Genomic DNA, 17,387 nt, shown 5'->3' on the forward strand with positions numbered 1-17,387 from the left:
TTCTTCTCCTTCCTTTTAATTTCTACTATGGACTAATATGGACAAGGCAGATTTATTCAACCATACAATCTTACAAAGTGGTTGAAAAATCAAGCTTTCATTATCATCCTTCAAATCCCCATAAGAAACCATATTACCCAATGAAATCAATTTGCTTAACACCAACACATAAAATTGATCTTCATTGACTTTGTATATGATATCTTCAACGATCACAATCCAAGAATCATATGGCAAATCCACCATGATCATAAGAACTTAAAATTTTCTAGAGAGAGAAAGTGATTGCGAATGGGTTTTCTAGAGAGAGAAAGTAAAAAATCACTTGAATTCTAGTGAAAAAAATCGAATTATGAATAGACTCAAAGATGAATTTGATTTCTAGAATCCAAACTCTTTAAAACATGAAGATCAAAGATAAAAAAAAGAATCACCAAATCTAGAAAGCCACCAAGGATCAATTCTTGATCCAATCAAGAACACCCGCTTTGATACCAATTGTAGTAGTGTTGATTATGATGGCATGTGCGGAATTAGAAAAGATCTAGTGAATCATCATGTAAACTCAAGAACACATGAAGTAAATAAATCTGGGTTTAGCTTTCCTTAGTATTGATAGAAAGAGTACAAATGGGTCTTGCAATTTCTCTCTCTAAACTAATGCTCTCAAATTGTTCATTACATAAATGAGTGTCACTCACTTCCTATTTATAAGAAAGACAACTCATCATATAATACAAGTGGGTAAAGCACAAATACATCCAATAGTGACTTTGCACCCTAACAAAAACCATTGCATAACCAACTATTGAAATCTCATATAAGCTAATGGGTCGGTGTTGGTGCCTTCGACGCATCGGTATAGTGTGAAGACTTACCTTAGTCTACTGAACACAAAAGTTGCTCGACTACTAGCCCAAAAATCTCACACTGAACAATATACAAACAACCCTAGTTAGAATTATTACATAACATAGACATGAGCCCAAAATCTTAATTCCAAGTCCCTATATAATGGCCCAGAGGTATTTCCTTCACTAATGTGCCTAGCATCAAAAACCAATTCTATATTGGGCCACAAGGCCCAAAAGGCCAAACTTACCAACATTGGTCCAAGTAATAAATTCAGGCCCATAAAACGAGCAAGTCCAGGCCCAAGCAATTAGGGCCCAAAGTCTCTAAAACCCACCAAAGGCCCAAGGCTCACTAAGAGCGTACGCCCAACGTACCTCTACAGTACGCTTAGCGTACTGGGCTCAAAGTCATTACGTGCATCGTACAAGGTAGTACGCCTAGCGTATAAGCTGCCACACATCCTACTCTGTTAACTGCTTAATGAATTCAGGCTCTTCACTCAAATTAAAGATCAACTGGAACAGTACAATAGACAAGTAAATAACTTATAAATTCTAAGGTACTCTCTTTCATCTAGAATTACGGGATTCATCATTCGAGGGGAAGTAGACTACTCAAGAATTTCACATTTCATTTATGTCATAATTGAATAAAGAATTCACAAAATCTAAATAAAAATAATTAAGGAAGACGGAATCCATGAAGTTTTGCTTGGTCTTCACTGGAAACTTGAGTAAGGAGTAGATTTTTTTTGAGTTCACTACAAGAAAAAAGGCCTTTTACGACGCTCATTGCGCGTCGTAAAACGCTCAGACGACGCGCAAATGCGCGTCAAGGAAGGCCCTGTCATAAAGAGAGACGACGCGCTTTTGCGCGTCGTCTATAGACGACGCGCATTTACGACGCGCATTTACGACGTGCATTTACGACGCGCGTTTACGACACGCAATGCGTATCAAGGAAGGCCCTGTCATAAAGGAAGACGACACGCATTCGCATGTCGTAACCTTACGACGCGCGTGTTAATGACACGCAATGCGTATCAAGAAAGCCCCTGTCAAGAAAGGCCATGTCATAAATGAAGATGACACACATTTTTGCGTATCATAATTTTAAATGTTTAAAAAAAATATTTTTAATAGATTTACTAATTTTCAAATTAAATTTGAATTTAATGCCTCATAATAGAAAATAAAATATCATATACAAAAAATATAATCCATTTCATAAAATTTAATGTCATATACAAATAATCATTCCAATAGTAAGTAAATGTAACACATTGCTAATATTGCATAATATTTATTATTGAAAACAAAACATGTACAACATTAAAAGAAACCCTTGAATAAATTCTCCTTTGACAATCACCTTTGACAATTTTCTTTCTAAAAGAATAACCTGAATGCAAGAACTTTGAGAGGCTGCAAGGCACTAATATGTCAAATTTGTTTGTCTGCATGTTTTCAGCCAAATATAGGAAATTTCAGGAGTATGTATACATGTCATTTACATATATATATATATATATATATATATATATATATATATATATATATATATATATATATATATATATATATATATATATATAGACATAACATAAAGCATACATTGACATAACATAACTAATTCCAAACAATTCAAACATGACAAAGGGAAAACAAAGGTGGCATACCTGATGCATTCACCCTCATCTTACAAGAAACCCTGCATTTGCTTCAAGCATATCAGAAACCTTCATAAACTGAAGCACAAAATTATTCCATGTCTTTGTACACAATAAAGTCAAATTTCTGAAAATATCTGAAAAAAACTTTCTTGGACACAACAATTAATTGGCAGTGAGCAACTGATGCCTCCACCAGATCAGCCGCTAGTTCTACAAAACCTGTAGAGAAAAATTCACACGAATTGACCTTTTTCAGCATGATACAACAACACATATGGATATGAATCATGAAGCCAAACCAAGCCAAACCTTTTTCTGGATTCTCAAACTTGGCTAACCGTTGACCACAGCTAACAGCTAACACATATGGTGAAATGACTTATTTACCCCTTACAGACAGCTAAAACCAAGGCCATCACCTATTGTTAAAATGAACTTCTAACTGCAGAATATGTTAAAAAAACTCATAACATTCCTATACTCCCTTTTCATTTAAGGCTTGACTTGTAGTCAAACATCAATGAAGTTTCATTGTATAAGATAAGTTCTTAATACTAATTAACTAGTTTTACATCCTTAATTAAGTATTACCTTTTAATATCTCGGAAAATGGAGGTAAGATAGGAGGGTCTTGATTCTGCAACCAAAGAATAATTATCAGAACAAATTTTGAACAGTTGAAAAGTAATATAAAAAAGAAATACAAAAGATGACTTTCTTTCAGTATTAAGCAATATGAAAAGAAAACCTATAGATGAGAAGCAACCAATAATATTATGGATAAAGAGTTAAGAGTTCGATCTTTTGAACTGTTAATATCATGTGCTTTTGCCCATGCTTTCATTTTCATAGATAGATTTTATCATTAGTAGTCGAAATATATTCTGTTTACATTGCTATAATCAGGTATCCATAATATAAATATCTTGCGAGTATTTTAATAGCAAATAAAATACATGTCTTTTTCTAAAAACAAAATCTTCATGTTAAAGAATATCCTAATTATAGCAATGTAATTTCAAAGTACACTGCTATAATAACCATGACAATAAATGACCATGTCTATTACGTCGAGCATTTCCCATGGCATTTTTTATCCCAATTTATTATATATATATATATATATATATATATATATATATATATATATATATATATATATATATATATATATATTTCAGTAACTTAAATTTTGATTTTCCATATAATAATTGCATTTCAATGATTGATTGTGGTTGTTTTTTTAGTTTATTCATTTTATATTTCATTATAGAATATCATCATTTTTTCATTAATTTACACATAAAGAATAAAACATTTTACATATAATTTGAATAAACTATTATTAAGAATGTCCCCCGTATCTTCAAAACATTTAACATATTTTGAATGTTTCGTTCCATTCCAAACCAACCCAGCATGGTATACTGAATGGTAATGACCTACAACCATTAACGACTCCTTTTAAGGGTATTTTAGGCATCTTTTTCTTAAATAATATGGTTTACAAAGGAGGAAGCATACCTTCAAAAAGCAAAAGGAAGAACGCATGGTAAAAGTTGACATCATCTCAGATTTAGAGATGACACCCAAATATTGATCCTCATCTACAGGATATCCCAAAACTAAAGCACCCAAAACAGAACAAGCAACAAGTTTAAAATTAAATTCAAAATACATTGCATAATCTTCTATATTAACATATTTTTACCTCATATTGGGCAAGGAACATACCAGATGTGAGTTGGGTTGTGAGTTCTTGAAAATGGTATATAATTTGCTCAATAAAGAAGGTCAATGTAAAGTTCAACTCTATTTGGATTTGTTGCATTTCGTATGGGCTCTGGTAAGAAATGACAGTAATTACACCAACTTATTCCCTCAAAAAAAGGTGGTTATCCAAATAAACATTTGGTCAAATGTCGGGATAACTGGCAAAAGAATATCTTATAAACTCTTAGCTTCTTGTTCCAAATGACTAGTACTCATCAACCCCATTGGTCCAGGCAAACCCTACATATTATACCACAACCAAGGGTTAATAATAATTAATAATATATAAAAGATAAGATAAAAAGTAATCAATAAAAAAATATCAACACTCGGAATCAATGATTCCACAGGTAAAAAAAAACTTACATTGGAATCAGAACGCTGCAAAGGGCTTCTAGAATCAGCTCTACCATGGGAATAGGGTGATGATGTTGATGCTTTCTCATTTCCTCCTCCTTTAGGGCTTCTGCTTCTAGAAGGTGACCTACTCCTACGTGGAGGAGACCTGCTTCTGTGTAATCCATCAGTTTATTGACACATCACATGATAAGGGCATTCTAGTCTTTTCAACACTAGTACTTCTATGTAAGTAACAAACACATATAGAATAGTGAATAGTCCATCAGGTTCCTAATAAACATCAACTTTAAACAGACAAACAAAACTTTTTACGGATGCTATTTTTAATGATAAGGGCATTTACGTCTTTTTACCTTAGAACACATATTTAGCAATAATTTACTTATAAACATAATATTCAACAACATATTTCATTTAGAAGTACAATTGCAGCAATATATATTTCATTTATAAACAGAATTCCAGCAATATATTTTTATAAAGTCAGTTCCAGCAACATTTTTCATGATTCCATAATTCAAAATACCAAAATACACATATTGTAGAAGAGAAGAAGAGAAGAAAATCATGAAAAATACCAACATTTTTCATGATTCCATAATTCAAAATACCAAAATACACATATTTACTATCTGATACATGAATACTAGCATTGCCATTGCCCAAAACCATTCTCAATAACTAATAGAATAACAGTAGAAGAGAAGAAGAGAAGAAAAGCAGAAATTGACAAGTGTATTAATGGAAGTCGATGAATCAAACCAATTGTCGGGCTATCTAGTAACTAATAGAATAACTTATATTCCATAACAGAGAACTGTAGAAGAGAAGAGAAGAAGAAAAACAGAAATCGATTTGATGTTACAGTGGAACATCTAATTGAAGAAGATGAAGTTTATTGTCACAGGGCCTGATTTAATAAGCAAACATGGTACCTGGTATCGAGGAATCAAACCAATTACTGAAGCGTTTTTTTTTTCTGAGTCGATACTTTTTGGAATCGTCATCACAGTTCCCGCTCAATCCCCCAATCGCCGACCCAATCGACGAAATCGCTAACCCAATCGACGAATTGTTGCAATCCAATTCGTCAGAAACGCGTCCCCATCATCGTACCAATTGATTGCTCGGATCGCCAATGAGCCGTACCTGAGACCGTTTCGCATGGCGTTCGGATCGACACTATACCCCGTTTGGGTACGAAACGTTCAAAACGTGGTACGTGACCACATGAGCGACTCCTGTGACTATGGTCCTACTTCTGTAACGATCTTTGTCCCTTCCATAATACCTGTCCCTGCTACTGCTGCGACTTATCCTCCTGTAGCCCTTGTATTCATCTCTATACCTGGAACTACATTGGATAAACATCAACTCCAATACAAGGGTAGAATGGTCAAAACTACATTCTCATCATACCTTGGTCTAGGACTTCGGCTCCTTAATCCACCCTTCAGCTTTTCTACTGGTTCTAGTATCCTTCCCTTGTGACTAAAACAAGAATAAAAGCAACCACATTAGTCTGCTTTACAGAGAGATATGAAGTCGAGACGAAAAGACGAGATTGACCCATCTGGTAATAAACGGACTCGGGAAGTTGAATAAAGTGACCCGAGATTGACCCATCTAGTAACAACGCTATTGATGCCATTCCTTCCATTTTCGACTGTTCATCCTCCTTCCTCTACAGCTACTTCTTCACCATCTTCTATTTTTTCTGTATTTAGACTTGAGAGTATAATTAGGGCTTTTTCTAACAATTTCAACATCGAGTGTGAGATATGGTGGTTCCAGTAGGTAGAAGTGAGGGAAGAAGTAAGCAGCAGTCAATGTCGGGAGGGGGAAGGAAGGAGCGTCCAGGGCAAGAGGGAAAGGAGAAAAAAAAAGGAAGGCGGGATTTTTAATTTTTTCAGAATTTCATTTCCCCCTACTGTTAAAGGATGGAACGCGCGTTCCATTAAAAATTATAAAGCGACATCCTTAGACGACGCGCATTTTCTTATAGGTGCCCTCCGTGTTTTTTTTAGACACTAATTTAAGGGCGCGCAATAATGCGTGTCTTCTATCCTTAAATTTTTTGAAGAGATGACATTTTTCTAATGTCACTCTCCTTTGCGTAACATAGATCAATGAGCGTCGTATTTTGCGCGTCGTAAAAGGCCTTTTTTCTTGTAGTGGTTTTCGATAATTTGAAAGTAAGAACTCATTTCTTTTTCTTTTTTTGGTATACCTACTTGAGCCGGATGAAAGGAAACTTTCACGTCCGATTTTTTAACTACCCAGAGCTTCAATACATTTCGAAATCGAGAGATGTATGTCGGAGGAGGTTCAAGTAGACAACAATTAATCAATCTAGATTTATGAATTATTATAGACTATTCATTGGTAGAATGGAAAGAATTGGAGGAAGAGGAACCCACAGGGAATGAATGGGAAGATCGAAAAGTTGGAAGAAGAAAAGATTTTTTTCTTAGACGCATGTAATTAGCTAAGCATTATATTCGAACAAATATAGAATCAAAATGGATGGTTTTGCGTCTATTACCAGTTCTTCCTCCGAAGTTGAGACCAATCTATCATATAGATGAGGATAAACTAGTGACTTCGGATATTAATGAAAACTATAGAAGAGTTATCTATCAGAATAATACTCTTATAGATCTATTAATAACAACTATAGCTATGCCAGAAGAATTAATAATATCTCAGGAAAATTGCTACAAGAAGCAGTAGATGCACTTCTTGATAATGAAATCTACGGACAACCAATGAGGGATGATCATAATATAGTTTACTGGTCGCTTTCATATGTAATTGTAGGGAAAGAAGGAAGAGTTCGCGAGACTCTGCTTGGTAAATGGGTTGATTATTCAGGGCGATCGGTGATTGTTGTGGGCCCTTTAATTTCATTACATCGATGCGGATTGCCTTGCAAAATAGCAATAGGACTTTTCCAGGCATTTGTAATTCGTGACCTAATTAGAAAACATCTTGCTTCGAACAAAGGAGTTGCTAAGAGTCAAATTCGGAAAAAATACCGATTGTATGGGAAATACTTTAGGAAATTTTGGATAGCCATCTTGTATTGCAGAATAGAGTGCCTACTCTGCATAGATTAGGCATACAAGCATTCTTCCCCGTTTTAATTGAAGGTGGTCGATTTAATGGCCCTAAGGCATAAAGTTGGAAACTTTGTGCCTTTGCATGCTATATAAGATCCCAACAACTCAATCCACCTTATTAAGACCTATCCAATGGTCTTAACTCATGCAAAGAGCCATAAAAGACATCAACTTTACATTTTTATACTATAAACATGTCCAAGATTCTCAGATCTAACCTTCCTAACCACTGGAGTTGCCCAAACTCCGAAGAGATGATTTATGGACTCAAAAGTGGACTCTAGAAAACCCTAACTCAACAAGTAAGGAGAATAGACAATATGCAAGCTTTTTACCTTCAAAAGCTCTCCAAGATGCTCTGGATGCATAATCCAAAAGCTCATTTCGTTGATCAAGACTCGAACACCACCTTCTTCTTCTTGTACACCCTGTAGAAAGGACACCAAAACCACTTTTAAGCTCAAATCTCACACTTTCTTCCAAATATAGGCTTTAAGGACGAAATGAGGCTATGAAGGGTGATTAGGGTTTGGTGCAAATGATATAAGGGTTTTTAAATAGGGTGCAAGTCATGAAATTAGGATTTCTGGTCTCTGGCCTCGTACGACCCGCGTACAAGCCTCAGCTTTGTGATGCATGCTCAAGCGTACGCATATGTACGCCCAACGTATGGAAGGTCCTCATTTGCCAAAAAGAAATACTTCAAGGGCTAAAATGGAATAACTAGATTGGAGTGTTACAACTCTCTCCCGCTTGAACTAGGCTTTGTCCTTGAAGTCAGCTGTCACAAAAAGATCCAGGTAATGCTCTCGCATCTCGTCCTCCGGCTCCCAAGTCCATTCAGAGCCCTTTCGGTGCTACCATTGCACTTTGACTAGGTTCACAACCTTGTTACAAAGAGCTTTAATTTTTGTATCCAAGATTGCGATGGGCTTCTCTACATAGTTTAGACTTTCATCCACCTGAATGCCATCCAATGAAATAATTGATGCCTTGTCTACTACACACTTATGTAGCTGAGTTATGTGGAAGGTATTATAAATCTGATTGAGCTCATCCAGAAGATCCAACCGATAAGAAACCCTGCCCACTCAGGCAGAAATCTTGAATAAACCAATGAATTGGGGTCCCAATTTGGCCCTCTTCTGAAACTGAATGACACCTTTCCATGGTGACACCTTCAGTAGCACAAAATCCCCCACCTAAAACTCAAGATTCATACGACGTCGATGATTGTAACTTTTCTGACGACTCTGCATGACTCATAGCCTGTCGCTCACCTGTTAAATCAAATCGGTGGTCGTCAACACCACTTCGGTGCTTCCCATGACTCGATGGCCAAAATTCCCCCAACAAACCAGAGTCATACACCTCCGCTCACACAACATCTCGAATGGGAGTCAGTCAATACTAGCATGATAACTATTGTTTTAAGAAAACTCTGCTAGTGGAAGGTAAGTATCCCAACTCCCTCCAAAGTCTAAAACATATGCCCAAAGCATATCTCCAAGCGTCTGGTCATCCGCTCGCTTTGCCCATCAATCTGGGGTGATAAGATGTGCTGAAAAACAGATGAGTACCAAACTCCTCATGAAACTTCCTTGAGAATCTGGAGGTGAATTGAACATCACGGTCCAACACCACAGATACCGGCACTCCGTACCTGACCACCACCTCCATCACATAAATATCTACTAATTTCTCGGCGGAGATACGCTTGGAAATCGGAATAAAATGAGCACTCTTTGTCAACCTGTCCATAATAACCCAAATAGAATCAACACCCCACGTCGTCCTAGGTAACTTCATGATAAAGTCCATAGTGATCTCCTCCCATTTCCACATGGATATGGGTAACGACTGAACATTTCTATGAGGCCTCTGATGCTCGGCTTTAACCTTTCTACAGGTCAAACACCGCTCAACAAACAAAACAACTTCCCAATTCATGCAGGGCCACCAATAGCTCCATCTCATGTCTCGGTAAATCTTCATGGCCCCCGGATGGATAGAAAACTTGGACTTATGTGCCTCCTCCAAAATCTTTTGCCTCACTCCCCCAAATGTTGGCACCTAAACTCTGTCACACTCTGTCAATAACCCCCTGTCTGTCTCGAACAAACAATGGAATCTACCCCCGAATCCACTCTTTCTTCCAATTCTCCTTTTTAATCCCTCCATATGTGCCTCCTTGATCAAGTCCATCAAAGGTGAGATAACTGTCATCCTTAAGAAGACATGTCAGATTGGAGCACTCGCCGCCTTACAACTCAAAGCATCAGCCACCACATTGGCCTTCCTGAGATTATTCAAAATCTCGTAGTCATAGTCTTTCACCACATCTAACCATCACCTCTACCACATATTTGTTAGATTTAGTGTCTAAGCCCATAACTATAATTGGTATGTACTTGACCTGAGAGTAGCATGGTCCATTTGGGTTGCATGGCACCGGAACAATCTAAAGGATTGACTTTTGAGAAGAAGATATTTATGATTTGTTAATATATTATGAGTTCTAATATATTAATATGAAATCATATTATTTAATTGTTATTAATCAAGAATTAGTTTGGAATTAATTTTGTAACCAAAAGAGACTAATTAAATAAATGGGGATTGATTGTGTAAATCATTCATTCTTATATAGTGGGCTTACAATGCATAATCCTTTATGTTGGGCTAAACCAACATGGTGACCCATGGATACTCCATGGAGGTTAAAACCCATGGAGCATGAGAAATATGGAAAGTTATGCACGTTAGGGTTTGCATAGTGTAACCCTAGTTGTGTCACACTATATAAAGGACCCCATAGCAACCAAAATCGGCACTTAAGTGAAAGGAAAGAGGGCTAGCCGATTTTGTGTGCAAGTATACTTCTTTCAAGTTTCTTGCAATTGTTGGTGGTGTTGTGTGAAGCATTTGAGGCATCACACTGGGGGTTCTAGGCTCTTAAAGGCTTAAGGAATCAAGCTACAAGAAAAGGTATGTCATTCTACTAGATTTTTGTATTACATATACTTCATAGTATGCTAGTTAGGATGAAACCTTGGAAAAATGAAAGTTTTCATGTATAATAGAGAAAACATAGATCGAAGGTTTCTAGGGTTGCATGCACACCTTAGGAGTTTTAGAATGCTCAAAAACCAACAGTGGTATCAGAAACTAGGCTTGTTTTCAATTATACTTGATGCTACTTGTGTTAAATCTTGAAAAAATCGAATTTCTGTTGTCTTGACAGTGGACTCGCCGAGTCTGTTGACAGACTCACTGAGTGAGCCTTAAAATCAAACCAACTCGCCGAGTCAGTTCATGTACTTGACGAGTTGGTGCTTTTGGATACAAATTTTCGAGTTTTAAAGCTGGAATTGGGCTAGGATCATTACCCTAAACTGTTTTTGAACTTATAAACCTGTTTTTGATGTGGTAATGATCATGCTAATCCAATTCAAAAGATAATTGTCAAAGTTTCAAGTTTTATATTAGTTTATTTGATTCTTGAAAATTGTTGATGTGAATTATCCATGCTTATGAGTTTTGCTAAATCATAGAAATTATTTGACACTTGCTTGTTAGTTTAATTGTTGATGTCAAAGCCTTTTAACGGACTCCATAACTTGTCCTCAATTTATGAAATTCCAAAAGTATTTTCCTTAAAAGTCATTAAAATCATAAGTTATAGAAATGAAAGGTTTTGAATAGTTTCAAAACTTGCCCTCAAGTTTTGGAATTTGTAAAGTCACCTTAGAATACTTTAATTCCAAACCCTAGAATTTTAAAAGTTTAAAATTCAACCCTTATACTTTATAGTATTATAATTTAATAATATATATGTATAAGATCAAATCAGTCTTACCGTTAGTAGGCCTCATTCATGAAGCCGGTTTATAAAGGAAGGTATAAAGTTACTGCCTATAAAATGGCAGTTTAATGGGTGTCCACTCTCACCCACCGCTTCCTTGACTGGTGGAGGGTCGTTAGCCGAACGGGTAGGATATGGCTATAATTCTCATTAAGTATAATGATAATAAAGTAACTAAACCTTTTATTAAATTCCCAAACTTAGTTACTTTAGGAAAATGTGAAATTGATACTAATCCATGAAAAATGCACTTTGCACCTTACCAAGTCGATGATGGAGCGTGTGTGGTTAACCGGCACATTAACTTGGATTAGTAAGGGTGGAAAAGGGTGTCTCGATGTTTATCATAAGATCAATGGAGCATGTGTGGTTAATCGGCACATGGATTGGGTAATAAAGTCGAGAGTACCAAGCGCATTTTGTATGGTTATTCACACCATGCTTGTGATCCTCGGTATTCTAGTCACAAACCTGATGGGCATAATCAAGATTTAAACATGCCGTTGAATTGTTCAATGAATCTCAAAGGTTCTAGGAGTTTCAATCCAATTAAAACATAATAAATATTTCGTTTTTCATGGTGGGAATTGGTAAATTGTCATTTACCTACCTTCAAATATTTTGCAAGCTGGATTACGGCATCACTCTTCGAGTTTTGTAAAATATTGTTTTGAGTCCTAGCCTTAATATTTCATTTGGGTGTTTTATTAAAGACTCTTTATCTAATCTAAACTTGTATTTCTTTCTTTTTAGACGTCTTCCAACACTGCTTCTGGCCCAAACCCTACTGAGTTGTTCTCTCTCATGAACCTTTGTGGGAGAGTCATCTTCGACGGGTCCAACTTCAATGATTGGATTATGAACATCAGGATGCTTACTCGCTATAAGGACAAGGAATATGTCCTCGACAAATAGCTAAAGGAAATTAATGAGTCTTATGCTACTCCTAAGGAGATTGCTGAGTTTAGGGCACATGAGAAGGATGCCACTAAGGTAGCTTGTATCATGCTTGCCACTATGTCAGCTGAACTCCAAAATTCCTATGAGGACTTCTACCCTTTTGAGATGCACAAGGACCTGATGGAAAGATACCATCATATTGCTCGTCAAGAGAGGTATGAAATCATCTCTTTAATGATAATAACTAGGATGAAGGATGGTGAACCCATCACGGGCCACTTGCAGAAAATACAAAGGTTTGTGGACCGATTGCTAAAGTTGAATGTGAACTTCCCTGAGATGGTGGCTATAGATATCATTCTACACTCCTTACCTCCATGTTATGATCAATTCTGGATGACCTATCATATGAACAAGGAGGAGGTCACACTTAGCAAACTTCAAGGACTTTTAAGGACTGCCGAAAGTGGTCTCAAAGGTAAATCGTCTGTTACAACTCCTACCACTGCCCCTGTTTTGGAAATAGGACAAGGATAAAGGAATAAGAGGAAGGCTCCCTCAAAGAGCCGCAAGGGAAGGTCTCTTGATGGATCATCTTCAAGTGGGACCAAGGCTGGTTCTGTTGCTCCCCTTTCCATTCCTAAAGAAGCAGAGTGTTTCTATTGTCTCGAATAAGGGCACTAGAAACAAAGTTGCCCCAAATGCTTGCAGGATGTTAAGGATGAGAAGGTTAAACCCACCCATACAGGTATTTATACTATTCTATCTAAAAACTCATCACATTCTAACTCTTGGGTGCTTGAAACAGGTTGTGGGTTGCACATTTTTTCCGATGTGTAGAGCCTAAAAAGAAGTAAGGATGTGGAGCACGGGAAGATAAAATTGATCATGAGGAATAAGAAGGTTTCACCTATCACCAAGATTGGAGTTTACTCTTTATTTCTTAGTTGTGGGTTAGGAACAGATTTGAATAATTGTTGCTACTCATCTGATATGGCGAGAAATATTATTTCCTTTCATGGTTTGTACAAACAAGGTTTCACATTTTCGTTTGATAATGAAATTGGTGCAATAAATGCTTATTATAATGGTGTTTTTATTTTAAAGCATTACCTTGTAATGGTGTATATGAGACGGTGAATGTTGTAGAAAACTTAGGAAATGATGTGTTGCATATCGATTCTTCCAATGAATTGGATAAAGCATGCTTGTGGCATTGTCGTCATGGACTTGTCAGCAACAAGCGCATATGCCAACTCCAAAAGACTGGAGTTTTGGAGTCATTCGACTTAAGGCCGGATAACACTTGTGAATCTTGATTACTTGGAAAGATGACTAAATCACCCTTCTTTGGTACTTGTGAGAGGGGTGAGGGTTTGTTGGATCTCATACACACCAATGTGTGTGGGCCCTTCAGAACCACTACAATGGATGATAACCACTTCTATGTGACTTTTACTGATGATTACAGTAGATATGGCTATGTCAACTTAATCAAGCATAAGTCAGAAATCTTTGAGAAATTTAAAGAGTTTAAACAAGAAGTGGAGAATTAGCTGGGCAGGAAGATAAAGATGCTCCGATCCGATTGGGGTGGTGAGTATCTTTGTATCGAGTTCCTTAACTATCTTAAGAAATGTCGAATTGTTTCACAATTGACGCCACCTAGGATACCATAGCTTAATGGTGTGGCTGATAGGCACAACCGAACCTTGTTGGACATGGTTTATTCCATGATGAGTCGAGCTTCATTACCAATCTTATTCTGGGGGTATGCCTTAGAGACTACCACCCATGTCCTTAATCTAGTCCCTACCAAGAAGGTTGCCAAAAAACTTCACGAGATGTGGACTAGGAAGGCTCCCACATTAGACCACATCAAGGTTTGGGGTTGCGAGGCTTTCGTGAGACGCGAGACTCGAGACAAGCTCGAACTTTGGAGTGAGCGGTGTATTTTCATCGGTTACCCACAAAAATCCTTTGGTTATCTCTTCTACAAACCGAGTGACAATGTTGTCTTCATTGCGAGGATATGAGTCTTTCACGAGATAGAGCTCATAGGCCAATGAGACAATAGGAGGAAAATTGACCTTGAAGTACTTCAAGAGTCAAGCGGTGAAGGAACCTCAAACACTAGCGATCAACCTGAGGAGGAAACTCCTGTTGAGCCAATTGAGTTCTATGGTTTCCATATTACTACAGAAGGTGATACATTTATCAGTGATAACACACTAGTAAATTTGGATGAACCTAACAGCTACAAGGAAGCCATGGTGGGCCCCGAGTCTGTCAAATGGAAAGAGGCTATAGACAGCAAGATTCAGGCCATGTATGACAATCAAGTTTGGAAATTGGTTGACAATGTATTGGGTCGTAAGACAGTCGGGTGCAAATCGATCTTCAAGAAGAAGACCAACATGGATGGGAAAGCACACACTTATAAGGCGCGACTGGTTGCGAAAGGGATTTACTCAAACTCCAGGAGTTAATTATGACGAGGCCTTCTCGCTAGGAGAAAAGACTAATTCTATTAGGGTTATGTTAGCCATTGCTGCATTTCATGATTATGAAATATGGCAAATGGATGTCAAAACTGCTTTCCTTAATGGAAAGTTGGCTAAGGATGTTTACATGAGTCAGCTAGAGGGTTTTCTTGATGCAAAGTACCCTAATAGAGTGTACAAGCTTGAGAAATCCATTTATGGATTGAAACAAGCATCTCGTAGATGGAATCTTTGTTTCTATGAGAAAGTCAAAGAGTTTGGCTTTTCGAGAAGCGAGGAGGAGTCTTATGTATATGTCAAGGCTAGTGGGAATATAGTTAGCTTTTTGTTATGGTATGTGGATGACATACTACTCATAGGAAATGACATCCCAACCTTGCAGGAAGTTAAGACCTAGCTTGGGAAGTGTTTCGCTATGAAGAACCTCGAAGAAGCTGCCTATATTCTTGGGATAAGGATATTGGGATACTAGAGTAAGAGACTAATTGGACTTAGTCAAAGTACCTACTTGGATAAGGTGTTGAAAAGATTCAGCATGTAGGATTCCAAGAAAGGTGCTTGCCGATGCAGAGCAATGCCAAACTAAGTAAAGCTTAGACTCCGAGTACAGAGGCTGAGATAGCTGAGAAGAATCGAATACCATATGCTTCCATTAATGGCTTAATCATGTATGCTATGAATTGTACTCGCCCTGATGTTGCCTTTGCTTTGAGCATGGTTAGTAGATATCAAGGGAATCTGGGCAAGGCTTACTAGACTGTGGTAAAGAACATTCTCAAGTACTTGCGGAGGACTAAGGATTGGGTCCTTACCCTCTGTAGGAGTGATGACTTGAGAGTGGTGGGGTATAGTGATGCAAGCTTTTAGACTGACATGGATAATTTCCGCTCTCAGTCGGGCTGGGTGTTTACCCTAAATGGAGGAGAAATGACTTGGAAAAGATCCAAGCAGGAAACAGTAGCTGATTTAACATGCGAATCAGAGTACATAGCAGCAAGCGAGGCGGCAAAGGAGGAAATAAGGCTGAAGAACTTCATCGGAGACCTTGGAGTTATACCAGCTATAAAGGAGCCTATGGAGATTTTCTGTGACAGCGAGAATGCAGTTTACGTAGCCAAGGAACCAAGGGATTACAGCAGATCCAGGCACATCGACAGAAAATACCACTTCATTAGACATTGAATAGAAGAAGGACTCCTAGTGGCAAAGAGGGTATCGTCATATGAGAACCCGACAGATCCTCTCACAAAGGGACTGAGTAGGGTTAAGCATTTACAACATGCGAGGCGCATTGGGCTGAAGGAAGATATTAGTTTTAATGATTAGATAGCTTTCGTAACTTGTAATAGTTGAAATGTAATTGACATTTGATGTTTAAATAAAAGGTGTTTTTTATTTACTAGTATGGTGCTGTCTTGTGTCAATCATTTACTATTATTTCACTTTTCATGTTTTGGTTGGATTAGATGTCTAATCCCATAACTATTATTGGTGTGTACTCGACACGAGAGTAGCATGGTCCACTTGGGTTGCATATCATCATGACAATTTGTTAGGATAGTCTCTTGAGATAAGGTTATATATGATTTATTAATATATTATAAGTTCTCATATATTAATATGAAATCATATGTTTTAATTAGTATTGATCAAGAATTAATTTGGAATTAATTTAGTGATCAATAGAGACTAATTAAATTTATGGGGACTAATTATGGTAATTAGTTATATTTATATGTGTTGTGCTTACGATCCTTGTTGGACCAAGCTTATGTATGGATATATAAAGAGTTGGGCCACATGAACCATGGATTATAAAACCCATGGGTATGGATTTGGGTTATACCCATGACCCTTGGAATCCTACATATAAATAGGTGAGTACATAGCCAAAAACGTGACAGATGTTCTTGGAGTTCATATGGATGGTTTTTGTTGTATGAAGATTCTCTCTTAAATGTCTACCTTTTTCCATGATGTGTTTTGACTTCATTTGAGGCTTCCACACTATTGGGGCTAAGTTGTTAAGGCCAAATACATCAAGACTTCAAGCTACATAAAATGTATGTTACCCTAACTAGTATCTTATATGGTTTATGTCAAATGCATGCCAGTTATAGATTTAATGCCTTGGGAATCATTTGCTTGTATAATTAGTGAAAACATAGATCCAAGTTATTTAAGGTTGTATGTGCACCATAGGATGTTGTAGTATAAAAAACCCAACAGTGGTATTAGAGCCTAGGCTTGTTTTATTTTATACTTGATGCAAATTGCTTGAAAAATCGAATTTTTTGCTGTCTGGACAGTTGACTCGCCGAGTCCACTGACAAACT

The 17,387-nt window shown here is 37.1% G+C and overlaps 1 long non-coding RNA gene and 1 pseudogene across 1 annotated transcript; one reads left to right on the top strand and one right to left on the bottom strand.

The window, feature by feature from the left end:
* Positions 1-2,059: 2,059 nt before the first annotated feature.
* Positions 2,060-2,580, bottom strand: LOC128129318 (uncharacterized). Its single transcript, XR_008227160.1, has 2 exons — positions 2,534-2,580; positions 2,060-2,311 (listed from the first exon to the last, which is right to left on the bottom strand). It is a non-coding gene; the product is annotated as an uncharacterized LOC128129318 (long non-coding RNA).
* Positions 2,581-5,824: 3,244 nt separating this feature from the next.
* Positions 5,825-7,779, top strand: LOC122196088 (DNA-directed RNA polymerase subunit beta'-like; annotated as a pseudogene).
* Positions 7,780-17,387: the final 9,608 nt, after the last annotated feature.

Source organism: Lactuca sativa, chromosome 9, assembly GCF_002870075.4.
Source record: "Lactuca sativa cultivar Salinas chromosome 9, Lsat_Salinas_v11, whole genome shotgun sequence".
Classification (NCBI taxonomy): Eukaryota; Viridiplantae; Streptophyta; class Magnoliopsida; order Asterales; family Asteraceae; genus Lactuca; species Lactuca sativa.